Below are 14,098 nucleotides of genomic sequence, written 5' to 3' on the forward strand. Positions count from 1 at the left end.
GCTTTCCCGGTTATTTCTACTCTCTTTCCCTTTGCCTTAGCCATATAAACCTCAGACCCTGGAGATCATAAGCACATTGCAAACGTTTCCGGTGTCCAGACCTAATCACTGCTGTCCTGAATATTCAGGACCAGTCTCAGGTTATTGCTATCCAATACACTGATCAGACGAGAATAACTCGAAGTGTGATTTTAAACAACCTGCGAATTGACAGGCAATTTTTGTTTAGCCTCAGTGCTATGCATTCCTCTCTGAAAATGGATTTTAAAATTGCATTTGTAGTATTCTGGGTTCAAGAAGTGACAGGACAAATCAACAGAAGTGCCTGTTTTGTGTTATCAGCTACATCCCCTCTGCCTTGGGGAAACTCTTGGCCACAGACCACTGGAGGATATTCTGGAGGAGCATCACTGGTACTTGCTTCAGTCTTACATTACTCGTTTGGTATCTGCTTGCTTTTGGATGCTGTGTAACACAGGATACAGAGCTGGGCCGTCCACAGTACCTATTCCTGCACTTCTGTATAGAAGTGGGAAAAAATAACTTGCAACATCATTAGGGCAGAAGTGTTCCTGGTAGGCAAACACAGAGAAAAAAAAAATGAATGGAATTATATCTTTTGCAAAGAGATTTAAAACTGCAAAGGCTTTATGAATGTAGTTTGAACACAAACTCTTGAGGAAATACTAACAAAAAAAAAAAAAAAAAAAGACGACTCAGCAAAAATAGAAAAATGCAGGCCTATGAAAGATTGCTGTGATCATTCCTAGTGAAAACTATTAGAATACGGTTTGAGCAGATACTGAATAGCCCCATGCTGGTTGCTCTGAGATATCTGGAGATTGAATTCTGTCAGATCAATATAAGAAATGTGCTTTCAATACAATGTCAACACTTCCTGTAATAGGCAGCAAAATGCTACATCCATGTCTAACTCTGTATTGCCATTTCAGATTTGAGTTCAAATATGTAAGACATTTTATGACATGCCACAGGAGAGGGATAGAGTTTCTGCAGTAGAGAGTATTTTCCCTCTTAGACATAATGCACCCTACTACCCCCATTTGCATTTAATGTCCACTTAAGTTTAAAAACCAAAGAAAACAAGAAAATTTTAAGGCCTTATTCTCCCTGTCTGCCATGTAGGGGTTTTCAAAAAAACAGAATCTAAAGTCCTGTAACTCAGCAATGCCAGAAGCATGTACAGCAAGCCAGGCAAAAAGGGATTCCCTGCCTGCGCAGTGCATTTGTTCTGACAGAAAGGGATGGCTCCTCTCTTCAAACTCAGAATGACAGAAATACTGCTGAAAGAACACGAAGAGGAACCAAATTAATTTTAATCTCTGACACTTACAAAGCTATTTGCAAGACAAAAAATGAATAGACTTCATGTGCTGAAAGTCTTGCTGTCACTTGTGTCAAGTTTAAAAGTCCGCATCACATCCCTCTCAGGTGCCTTTCTTGTTAACAAAGATGCCTGATTCTAAGACCTAGCTTGATCTCGTCAGTCCACAAATGCAGAGAAGCCCTTATAAGACAGGTTCTTCTTACTCAGAAAAATAGAAACAGAATGTCAGCAGTTTTTATTATTATAGCTTTAGGAAACTAAATTGGAATTTTTTAAGGTAAAGGCACCAGACCATTAAAGCATATCTGTTTATGGTTATAGAAAATGGAATAGAAGGTCTTTAGTATATACTGTGTTCATAGTGTCATCAAAACGTTCATTTCAGGTCTGGAAGTTTTATTAAGTTGCTTTTATGGGTTGAGGGTGCAGGCACAGGTTTCAGAAACGAGGTCATTTCAGAAGCCAAACTGCCCTGTAAGGGAATGGACATACTCCAAAACCAGTTTTTAACATGATATTTAATTGCACTTAATGTTTCTCTTGCCACATATCAGTGACTCAGAGAGATGTCTTTTTTCATGGATATAAATTCACACTCTACTCCCAAATGCAGTTAGTGCTTTTCAGCAAATCTCTGCCTTATTCAGTAGGGAGCTAATTTATCTTCCTATTCAAAAAAATGAAGTAAGGGGATCTCATTTCCCCCCCTTTTTTTTTCTTTTGTTTGAGCCTTCATATTCTGCATTGGAGAGCAGGGAATTATTAGGTCAGGAAGCGGAGTCAGAGTTACAGATTAATCAATCATGCCTCATGTCCTGATATTGCAACACACAGACTGATGTCATTGTGGCACAAATGCCACATCTGCATGTAAAACTCACAGGCAATATCGGGAACTCAGTCCACAGCTGTTTTGTGGTTGCCTTCAACTCTGATATCATCTTCTCACGGCTTCCTTCTGTAGTCCCTTGTGCTCTGTGAAGTAACTTATTCCTGACACTCCACTCTCACTAAGAGTTGGGGATTCCAGCTTTTTCTTGCAAATTCCTTCACAGCTGAGTTTGAGAGAAAAAAAAAAAAAAGTTGACATTTAAAATATACATTTTGCCCAAATTCAGCACAGTTTGCTCAGACAATTTTGTTCTGACACATTTCTACTTTGCTCAAGGTACCTAAGAGCCTGTCAGGGTCCACATAACAGAGAAGGTGATTAATGCTTTGTTTGCTTTGTCTCAATATTGAACGCTTGCTCATCCAGTATGAGTAAATCAAGAACAAAAGGCCACATACATTAAACCGCTAGACATACTACTAGAGAAGACTTCACCACAGAAAATTACCACATCCAGATGAAGGATGAGAGGAAAAAACAAAAACTAAAACTAGTTAAAATAACATTCAATCTGAAGTTATGCCAAAAATGAAAAATAAGTGAAAAGTCTTGGGAAAAAAATATTACTAAAAATTTTAATTTTCCTTGAACACAATGAAATTTTCAGTCACTTAGGGTGAGAAAAGATCAAATCATAGAATCATAGAATGGTTTGGGTTGGAAGAGACCTTAAAGATCATCTAGATCCAACCCCTCTGCAGGGACACCTTCCACTATACCAGGTTTCTAAATGCCTTGTCCAGCCTGGCCTTGAACACTTCCAGGGATGGAGCATCCACAGCTTCTCTGGGCAGCCTGTTCCAGTGCCTCACCACCCTCATGGTGAAGAATTTCTTCTAATCAAAATCTACCTTCTTTCAGGTTAAAGCCATCACCCCTTGTCCTGTCACTACATGACATTGTAAAAGTCCCTCTCCAGCTTTCTGAAAACAAATTCATCATTTCATGAAAATCCCATTCTCTTCTGTTGATGAGTGCTACAAGTAGTGACCTGAGCACAGAGATGCTAAGAACAGCTAGACCACAATCTTTGGCCTTTTAGCCAGGCCATGCAGCCTTCCAGGAGAGAGCTTGGTACCTGGGCACTCCAGAGAGGAGACCTTCATCTAGCCATTCAGCTGAACTTGTACATTAAAATGTAAATTTAAAAATTGTATTTTAAAATGTAAATTTAAAAATTGTATTTTAAAATGTAAATTTAAAAATTGTATTTAAAAATGTAAAATGAAGCCATCCTCATCACATGGTAGATTCAGTTGCATTCACATGGTGAGGCTCAGAGTGCAAGTCAGTTCATGTCATCAGAAGCTTCTTATTTGTCCAGTCACTGAGGAGAGCCACAGCACCCGACAAACACTTTCCATAGTATTGAAAGAAAATTAGGGTACAAAAGCCAGGCCATGAGCTCACAGGACAATTAATCCAGCAAGCAGTGCAGTCATTACCTGTATCCAATGGAGTCTTTGAAGGACAGCGAGGAGGGAATCACTTTTTGGAACTGAGAACTGTAACATGTCTGTGGTTCTGATCTTACTGAATTTTATGAGAAATAACTAATTTTAATTACTGCTTTTCCAAATTAATTTCAAACGTTTCTCAGAAATATTCAGGCTGCTACAGAGACTTATGTGCATAATGAACATCTGTAGTAAAACTGCTTTATTATGGGTTGTTTGATGCTGTTTATTGTATACCCATTGGTTTTTGGAATGACATTAGCGAGCAGCATTTTGAAGATGGATGCTAAATTTTGCTGTGGCAAATTAGTGTCAACCAAGAACATATTAGCAAATAAAAGAGTGCATCTGCTCAGAACAATGGTTTTTTTTGTATCATGATGATGACTGAAAGACTGTAATAAAGAAATGATACATATACTGTATCCCCCAAACTACATTAAAGAGCTGTTGCAAGTAATCAGTAATGCAGCAGGATAAACAACTGCACTGCATGTACCAGCACAGGACCCTGAGCAGTTTCCCTTTTGTTATGAGGAGAACACCATGCTTAGTACCCAAACACAGCACCATGGAAAGCATTTGCTTTCTCCCATGCCAATAATTTTTTGTTTCAGCTATCTCCCATCTGTCCCTATTTCCTGGATATTTCTTTGTCTGAATTTGTCCTCTTTTCCTCCCCTCTAGATTAATATCAATTCCAGGCAAAGGCATGTAAATTCCCTTGATGATCATTGCAGTAAAACTTGAAGAAAAATCTTTCTGAGACATAGATAGCAACATATGGGGACAGTTTGCTTTATGTCTCATTTTTCATATTAATGTGGTTATTTTATAAGATTGCATCTCATCTCCTGTCTGACTAATGCCTGAGTTGTGTCTCATTCCAATGAGAGGTTCCTCAGGTTCACCAAAGCACAGGAGGTTTAAAGCTTTGTCATGCATCCAACGATGCAGTGAATATTTGCCTAACATTGCTCAGTACCAAATAAGCTACTCTCTTCAACCTCCTGGATTTTGCCATCTTGTACATAGCTCCATTAAAACTGAAATGTTGTGATATATGAATGAATTTCCTTTTTTCTTAGACAGGAGAAAATTGTCGTTCAAATCACTCATGTGGTTTAGGTTTTCCTATGGCTGGAATGACACTCTAATGCATGATGCTCACAGTCACTTGGCAGACTCCTTGTGGGTGTCAAAAATGTTCTTGGCTTGAACTAAATGTCTGAACAAGTACATATCATTGAGGGCAGCACTAGACACAGCAAAGATGTCATCCAGTGCAACCACTTAGGAGATATAAAGTTTTTAAATGGGAGCTTTGTGATTAAATTTCTCTTTCTAATTACTGGAGCAGAGGGAATCATGAGGGATGAGGATGAAGGGAGAGGAGTTGTTCATTATGAATTTGGAAAACAAACGGTTCTTTTTTTCCTTAAAATTATCCTTTTAAATATCTGTATTTTCAAAAACGAGTTCATTTTTAAGAAAAAAAAAATCTGTCAAAAAGATTAGTTAGGAATTCAGGTGAAATATCCCAAAACCATTCATGTGAAATGTTTTGATGAGTCACATCTGTCTTTGGGGACACGATTTCAGGTTAAGCACACTTGCAAGATTTCCACTTTGTCTTACCTTGAGTTTGGAAACTTTTATTTATCTTAAATTTTGTCAGAAGGGGAAACTGGCTTTGTGCCCAAACCTATATCTGAGAAATAGTTCGTATTACAAATATTTTCATGCCCATAAAAAGTGGAGCTTTGCTATCAAAGTATGTCCAGGGAAATTGAATGCTGGAATGAACTCCCTGCTGAATGTTAAGGGGATTACAAGTGTAATTAATGAGGATCACAAGTTAGTATATTAGTTAATGCATTGTGAAGCCCTTCCTCTTGCAAAATTTGCAATCCTACTCCAGCCACTCACATGCTAAGGGATTACAGTTAGGAATTTTTACATCTTGACTGCCAGCTCTGATCACAAAGATGAAGTCTCCAGTTGTGGAAAGCTGGTGGCTGGCTGGTTCAGCATGAGCGCTCGGTACCAAAAAAGCTGCCCACCCGCGGTTGTACCCTGCCACCTCTGAATCACCAGGAGATGACCGGCTGAGCCAGGATTTCCATGGCAAGTGCACAGCAAAGATCAGGCACTGACATACATCAAGATTCAGGTTCTGGTCCACAATGAGACCTCAGTGCTCTCAGCAAAACTTAAGTAGGATTTAGCTACTGAAAAGGTACTTAAAATTTCTGCCTAGTTCCCACCCCATGCTTATTCACCCTTAACTTCCCTGGTGCTTTCTCCAAAGACCTTTTTAAGGGGAAATACATGAACATCACTGGAGCAGAGACCAGGTCCAAGCCCCTAGCTGCATGCCCCAATCTCACTTTGTTACCTCTGGTTTCCTCACTTACTCCTTAACTGCGTGCTGTACCGTAAGTCACCATCAGCAGAACGGCAGACAAAGCTGCTCAACCTCCTCCTCTCTCTCACAGCTTTATTAGTAAGAGGAATGGCTTGATCTTTGTCAAGGCTACCTACAGTGTGGTGTTTTGGGCACCTCATCAAGACAGGAGAAATGGATTTGGATCCCATATTCAAAAAATGCCCGAAAAGGACAAAGATCTCATATGGCCAAAGAAGACAAAAAATGTGAGCGTCCCATGTTCTGGGAACTGCTTTATCAGCAGTCTTAATATAAAGAGTTAAATATCACCTTCTCTTTCTCTGGCAGTGCTTAAAAAAGAAGAGTCAGCCATTCACCCAAAGCAACCAACTTGGCACATAAATGAGGAAGGTACTGAGTTATACATCCCAGCTGTACATAGATATTGAATTCATGCCATCCAAATCCAGGAGAAACATTGGATTTCAGACATTTTCTACTGGTTAGTAAGGACACCTGGAACCTCATGATAGGGAAGGAGAAGATGAGTAGGCACAAAACAATAACTAAATGAAATTTTCACATGGACAGGCTCAGTAGAGATGGATGAAGGTCCTTTGTCACCCATGGAATAGACTGTGACACTCATTGACACAGGCTGTTGTAGGTGACAAAAGTTTGGATGGATTTAAAGTGAAGGAAGGCAAGTTCATAGAATTAAATCAATTAAGAGATACTGAACAAAGAGATACCACCTCTGATCCACTGATAATGATGCACCAGGAACATGCCACTGCATACTTGCTTCATTCTTACATATGTTTCTAAGCATCTGCTATGGTTCACTGGTAGACACGGGAGTTTAGACTAGGTGGATCTTTGACTTGCTGATTTCCCAGATTGCCTAGTGTTCTGGATCCTGTCTTAAAAGGCCTCTTGCTTGACTTTAAAAAAAAAGACATCATCTTTTCCCACAGACTTTCACTTTCCTGAGCACTGTTGTCTGTGCATAACTTGGACATTAATTCTTGGACTCAAGATGACGAAAATTTGGTGTGTTATAATGCAGACTTCACCGAGTGAGACAAAATCAGACCATTGAGTTTCAGTCTTTCTTTTGAATCCGAATTAACTCATAAAATAACTCATTCAAGACCTGCCAGTGATTTTAATGATAAAAATCAATGCCAATCTGAAATGGGAGTAGTCCTGAATCTCTGTGTCTTACAGTCATCTATAAACTATAATAGAAATAATTCCTTTTTCTCATGCTTCATATTTTTCCAATTTTAAAAACAAAATTTTAGGGCCTTTGTGTTCCTATATGTGCAAACCTGTCATTATGTGCAATACAAACATGAATAATGCAAGTGCTGGCTAGAACGTGGAGGCAGCCACCCAACTGCTGATCCTTTGCAGTGTGCTGAGTGGTCCCTGATGTGGGATAAGCTGTGCAGCAGACAGCTATTGATAAAGACCTCATTCTCAGATCTTCTCCTGTGAAGCTCCTAGCTCATATTTTCTCATTCCTTTCTTTATTTTTAACCCAGGGAGAGACTGGGAGCCAAGATATCGTATTTTCATTAGCTGAGTGAAGCTGTCACATAGCTAGTGAAGGGTTAAAGAAAAACAAACACCTCCTCAAGATGTTCCTGAAAAACCCGTGCAGATAAGCACATGGGAAGCTCAGACAGCCGGCCTTCTGTTAAGTATGTGACAGAAATTTCCCATCTTGAGGTAAGGAAGATAGAGGCACCGTTAAATTATGTTTCCCGTGAGTGTTGCTGAGGCATACTTACACATATTATATGAGGTAGAAAATTAGTACTTTGAATTGTTATGGTTACATTTGCAGTAAAGTGTAAGTGTTTGCAGCTTTTCAGAAGTTTGCCTATGGTTTGTCATGCAGTTCACCCACTGAGAAGAAAATTTACTTGCTGTAAAATAGTGAAACACATAATGACTGCAAGGGAAAGATTGCAAAATCTAGCCAGAATCCTGTTTCTGGAAGAGATGATTATTCTACAGATGAAAAGATTCGGGGCTTCACATTTATCCACAATTTACCTTTATAAAGATTTAGGCCTGCTCCCCATTGCACACTCAGCAGTGATAAAGGAGGATTCATACACATCCGTGTCAGTCACTGCCCCTCAGGAGTGTCAATCTGCTTGTGAATCAAGGCTCAACATTATAACACACCTGGGATAAAGTTGGGGTTTTTTGATAATGACAAGTGCTCTAGAAATGATAGAAAATATGTAGTACCCAGGTCAGAATTGTTTATATATATATTTATATAACCATATACGTATATTTTTAAGTATTTTATTTATGTGTGTTCATTTCTATTTATATATGTGTATGTGTGTGTGTATATATGTGTGTGTGTATATATATATATATATATAAAAATAATGTATGTAGGCTATATACTTAAATTAGGTAGCCCCACTACTGTAAGAATGTGAAGAAGGCTGAGCTCTGGCAGCCCTGGGCAGTGGTGATATGAATTGCTCCCCTTTCTCTCTCTTGAACGTAGATAACTAAGTAAGGCATCTACTGTAAACAGGCTTAGCATGGCCCGATAGCAATTCCAAGGGATTTTGAATTGGATAATCAACTCTCATGCATGCAATAAATTACATGCTTTCTCTGTATCTACACAGCACACATGTCAGGTAGGGGAAAAAAAAATAAATAAAAATTTCTGACTGAGGGGATGTGTTTCCTGTTAGTCCACGTCAGAATCTGGTAGCCCCATCCTCACTCTGACATTCGTGTGACCAGGAGGCTAAGTCAGGGGGACTAAATTTCTCCTAAATCCTGATACTTCTCAGCACTGAAGAAGCTGGAGCACCACAAATTCCTTTCAATCTCTACTCTCTTTTATAGGTCCCCTCTTTCCTGCCAAGGATGGAAACAAGCATAGAAGCTGCCTGGTACCTACATACCACTCAGTCCCTTACCTAAGTGCTGACCAGTCATTAATGCTGCTGTCATCACACTATAGGACAAAGCCCAAGAATGGTGAATTAATGTTTTCTAAGGCCACACTGAAAGTCTGGGTCACAGCAGAGAACTGAATATATGTCACCGTAAAGACCACTGACACATTCTTCCCTTATTTGCAGTCCTAAGCAAAAGCACTTTAGTGTCATGGGGTGTCAGTTAACATGCGCTTGGCATGCATGTGTATGTGAGAATTGCCATCGAACTCCCCCATAATTTTCAGTGCCGCCACTGTATGGATGAAATTTGGTGGCACCATACAGAAGTATATCAAAACTGTTCAAAAGCCAGAGAGACAAAGAAAGGTCTTTTAGCTACTAATTCTGAAATCAGTCAGAATGAAAGTAGAGATCTCAACCATCAGCTCAGTCAATCAGTGTAACTTTGTTGGTTTTAGCAGCTGTGTTTTTATACCTGCTGACCATCCATTTCAACTAAGCTTTCAGCAAATTATTCTTCCCTTTGTGTTCCGATATCCTCTGCAAAGTTACACGCAAATGCTTTAAAGGGAAATTTCTTCCCAGTGTCCTTGTTACAAGTTGTAAGTGCTATTGTATGGAAGATCTCCATCTAAATCTAGTGGTTATTTGCTCTTTGAAGATGCTCTGCACATCCAGTGGTGGGACAAGCTGTGTAACATGGACTAAACACACAGAGAAAAATCACGAAAAACCACATTTAATTTCTCTCAGTGACTCATCTGTTAAGGGTCTTTGACTTTTACTGTGTAGGTGTAGGGTGAAGATGGAAGGGCTGAATTTGTCTGGTTTCTGTTAAACACTAAGCATTATTTACTGAATATCATAAGAACCTAAGTATCCTCCATCGAATACTGAAAAAATGCAGAACAGGATGCTCTACAGGTTACAGTCATTTACAGGAAAAGCAAAGTGACAAGTCAGTACCTTATATCCATATAAGAAAAAAAAAATCTGGAAATACACGGGAAAATATGTTAAGGAGATAACAATGCCTGGAAGGGGAGAGGTGACTTGAGGATAAGAGGAGGGGTATTGAGTTCCACTGTTACTAACTATTCAGCGGAAAATGGCCCAAGATTGAACATGTCCTTTTATGGCAGCTATAAGAGAGCAAACCCATCACAGGTAAAAGGAACAAAGATGAGAGGACCTGATTAAATCCAAAGCAGTTTTCCCTTCCTGGGTTGCTTCTTTCTGAAAAAGCTACTTGTTCACCTCTAAACCCATCACCTACCACCACAAACGGTCAGCTCATTAGGGCTCATACAATAAACACTGATGCCTAAATTTAATTAGAATTTTTTAAAATGACAACGGTAGTTGGCTGGATTGCCACGCACAGCACATGGAGGCCGCACTATTTATTAAAAACAAAGGTCACCATTTTCCCTTTGTTGTCTGCTAGTATAATTTTGAATATTACTGCTTTCCAGCTGTAACTGTTTACACTGTGTGATTGGCTAGACTCATTAATGTGAGTGAATGCCAGGAGATGACATCATTTACATTTAATTGTCTTGTTTATCAGCAACAGCTATATAGTTGTTTTAATAAAGGGCAGGGGAAGATAAAGGCTACATTTGCATTCTCTAAGGAGCCTTTGACAAGGGTCTAGGATGCTGTTGACATTTATTGTTTGCAAATGAGATAATCAAATAACATTTTGTTTTGCAATTGTTGCTTTTTTTTTTTAGTAAATTATAGTTTTTCATTACTGTCATTATTCCTGGATTTTGATGAACAAATACTCAGTTTCAGCTTTCTACTAGACTCTTTCCAGGATTCAGAGCAACTGACACATGTTCAGCTTGCTCGTATTCCTCTTGCTTGCAACATAAGACAACGCACTAGTGCACCAACTTTACCATAACTAGAAGGAGTTTGAACAGGGGCATAAGCTACGTGCTTCTGTGAATCAGGACATTCCAGCTTTGGAAATCAGATGGTCAGTATTTTCTGGAGAGGGTTGTCTCTTTTTTTCTTTTAAGATTTCCAGACAATACAAACTAAGCATGCAACACACTGCTAATTCTACACATATTTTCTTTTTCATCCCATATGTGGTTAAAATACAAATGGTTTCATTGGCTCATATGTTCAGATGCCATAATCCTTCCTCATGTGACCTCACAGCAGAACTATGTCAGCTTGTGCCTGTCAAATCTCCTTCTCCAAAGCTTCCCAATTATGTCTCAGTCACAGTTCATCTTTTTTCCTTATTTTCAACCCTCATACTCCCTTGAGGGTGCAGCTGGGTTAACCGCTTTTTGCATTTACGCATTCAGCCCAAAGTGTTAACTTTATCCATGATAAAGCCAAGCATGCCATTGCCATCTATGGAGCCTACTCTTTATTTGTCTCTTAATTCTGACTTCAAGGAATTGTTTTGTGGTCAAAGATATGTTGACCTATTTCCCTTTCCATAGTAAGGGAGGGAATGCCTGGCCTTCTCCAGAGCAGGTCTGTGGAGTGTTTTGCTTTTTGGTTCACTGTGTGTCCTGACTACCTATTGTGTATCCACTCTCATGCTGCTGTTTGGTGAGGGAAGCTGGTCTTAAATATACACAAGAGAAAGAAGAACCTGAAGGCATATAAGTTTCTAAATTATTCAGACAATGGCACCTGAGGTAGACCCAGGGTTCATGTGATGTCTACGGTCAAGACAGTGATGAAAGATGGAGGCTGCCTCTTTAACATTAACCTTTCAGGACTGGGGAGGTGGGTGTCGGACTTCAGTTCAAGAGAGGTCCATGTGAGGTGACTGCGACCTCTCCTTCCCACCATCAGATGTGTAATGAGCTGTATTCCAGATGTCAGTCAGTACTGCTCATGGCTATCTTGGACTTAGACGTGTTAAGAGATACCTGAGTCTACCTTAGGCTTCCACAGTGGGTGTTTTGTATAAAACTAGTAAATCCTTTGCACCCTTTCCAAACTTCTCAAGGATTTTCTTTTAACTTCTGGAGGCAGTTCATCTTAAATTAAAAAAAAAAAAAAAAAGTGAAAAGGATCTGTGTGCTTGGCAGTACATGACAGTTTTGTGCACTTCAGTCTACAGGCTTCACCTACTCTACTGAGAATCCCAAGGCAACAACATAAGTATAGCTGCTAGTTAGATCCACACCTGTATTTAGTGTAGATAAGAATACGCTGGTTAGACACACTGCTCGTGCCAGGAGTATAGGTGACATTTTCTATTCAATTGCCAATAAGCACTTTATTCTCTGCTTTAATTTTAAACCGATGTAGCTTCAGTGGAATTACACTGACTTCAAGTCCATGGGACATAGAAGAATAAATTATTTCATTTGCAAAAGGACCCAAATTAAATTACAGGTATATATTTGTATAATTTTTCTTTCCTGTTAAAGAATAAACGAAACAGCCCTAACAAAAAGTATTGTGTTGTTTGTAAATGGTGAATAAAACCAACTGCCAGAGTACCAAGGAGCTACTCCCACTGGGCCCCTATATTTTGGGTGATCTTAAAATAACCCATCATTTCTTAGCTGGTATTATGAAACAGTAGCAAGGAAAATAAGCAGAGTACTGCTTCACTTTTGTCTAATTACTCTGGCAGATGAAGGTGTGAAATGATTAGCCAGTAACATATGGGCTTGAGCTTGGAGAAGTTCCCAGTGAGAATTCTTGATATTCCAGGCATATTTTATCATTTAATTCAAGGGTGAACCTCTGCCTGCCACTCTCTCACTTGCTTTCTCGTGCTTATCAAACATATTCCTAATCTTAATCATGTTTTCTTCTACTTACTTGTGAACAGTGTAAATAACACCCTGGCCTGATGTTGATGACACTGCTGGGTGGGAAGTCGTATTGTGATGTGGAGCCTGATCTTCACATGACTGTCATAAAACTGAGAATTTACTGTTTGGGTACAATAAGGAGGCTTAACAATGCTGATCGTATCTGTCAGTCCCATAATGAAAAGACGGTGCCTTTTGCTTTCTCTCAGAAACACATTTTTCAGTGCTGTGAACGGGGCTGTATCACTACTGTTTGTATTTGAACACTGAAGAAGAATTTCAGCTTGCTAAATATAAGCAGCGTAGGAAGGCACACCCACGCAAACACCATTTTTCCACTTCTACTTTAGTCACGACATTCCTCAGTTAGCTATATTTAGCTTATATTTGAGGTGCCTGAAATACTTGCATCAAAACAAGCAAGCATGTATTCTCTTCATTCAGCTAGTCATGACCACAAACAAGAATTGCATCATTTGGTATAATAACACACAATTTTGCGTGTGTTCCTTCATTTAATCCCCTAGTACTCTGTGCTTACTGAAGCTCTGTAGCCAGCAGATAGCAATGTGTAAAGAGACAGGGTTTCAGTTTTCAAACATGGGAAACTTAATCCCTAATCTGGATGCTCCGAATTGCCCCTTAGACAAGTAAATGTCAATTTTATGCACCTAAGTGCCAATTTCAGTGTCCAAATGCATGACTTGGACATCACATTAAGTCATCCACTGGGTTATATCGCTTGTTTTATCTATCTGAGTGCACATTATGCGCTGTAAGCAATTATGCTCTGTTCCATACAAGTAAATCAATTCATTCAAGTAGCTTTCCAGAAGAAAGTGATTTCAGCACAGCAAAAAATATTAAAAACGAGTAGTTGGTCATGTGTGAGTGTCACACTCACCTAGGTGCCCCCTTCGTTCCCCATCAGCATCACATAAATTGCTGGTGCCTGAGAGCATCCATCTACCATAATTTCTAAAAAGTATCTTAATCTGAGCACAGCCATTTGGGAACCCTGTTCCTAGTGCTTCATTGCAGACTACCTGCTGTGATCCCTGAGCTCAGCGGATTATTTGGGGTGCTCATGAGCAGGCAAGGTGGGAGCCGTGCTGTGCTGTGCCTCACACAGCCGAGCGCGGGCTGCCAGGGAATCCAGCAGCCGCTCGCTCCACACGTTCCAGGGCACTAATGGCCATCTTAAAACAGGATTCTCAGTGTCGCTGTGTCTGTCCCCCCCTTCAAAACAGTGTGT

Source organism: Caloenas nicobarica, chromosome 5 (assembly GCF_036013445.1).
Source record: "Caloenas nicobarica isolate bCalNic1 chromosome 5, bCalNic1.hap1, whole genome shotgun sequence".
Taxonomy (NCBI): domain Eukaryota; kingdom Metazoa; phylum Chordata; class Aves; order Columbiformes; family Columbidae; genus Caloenas; species Caloenas nicobarica.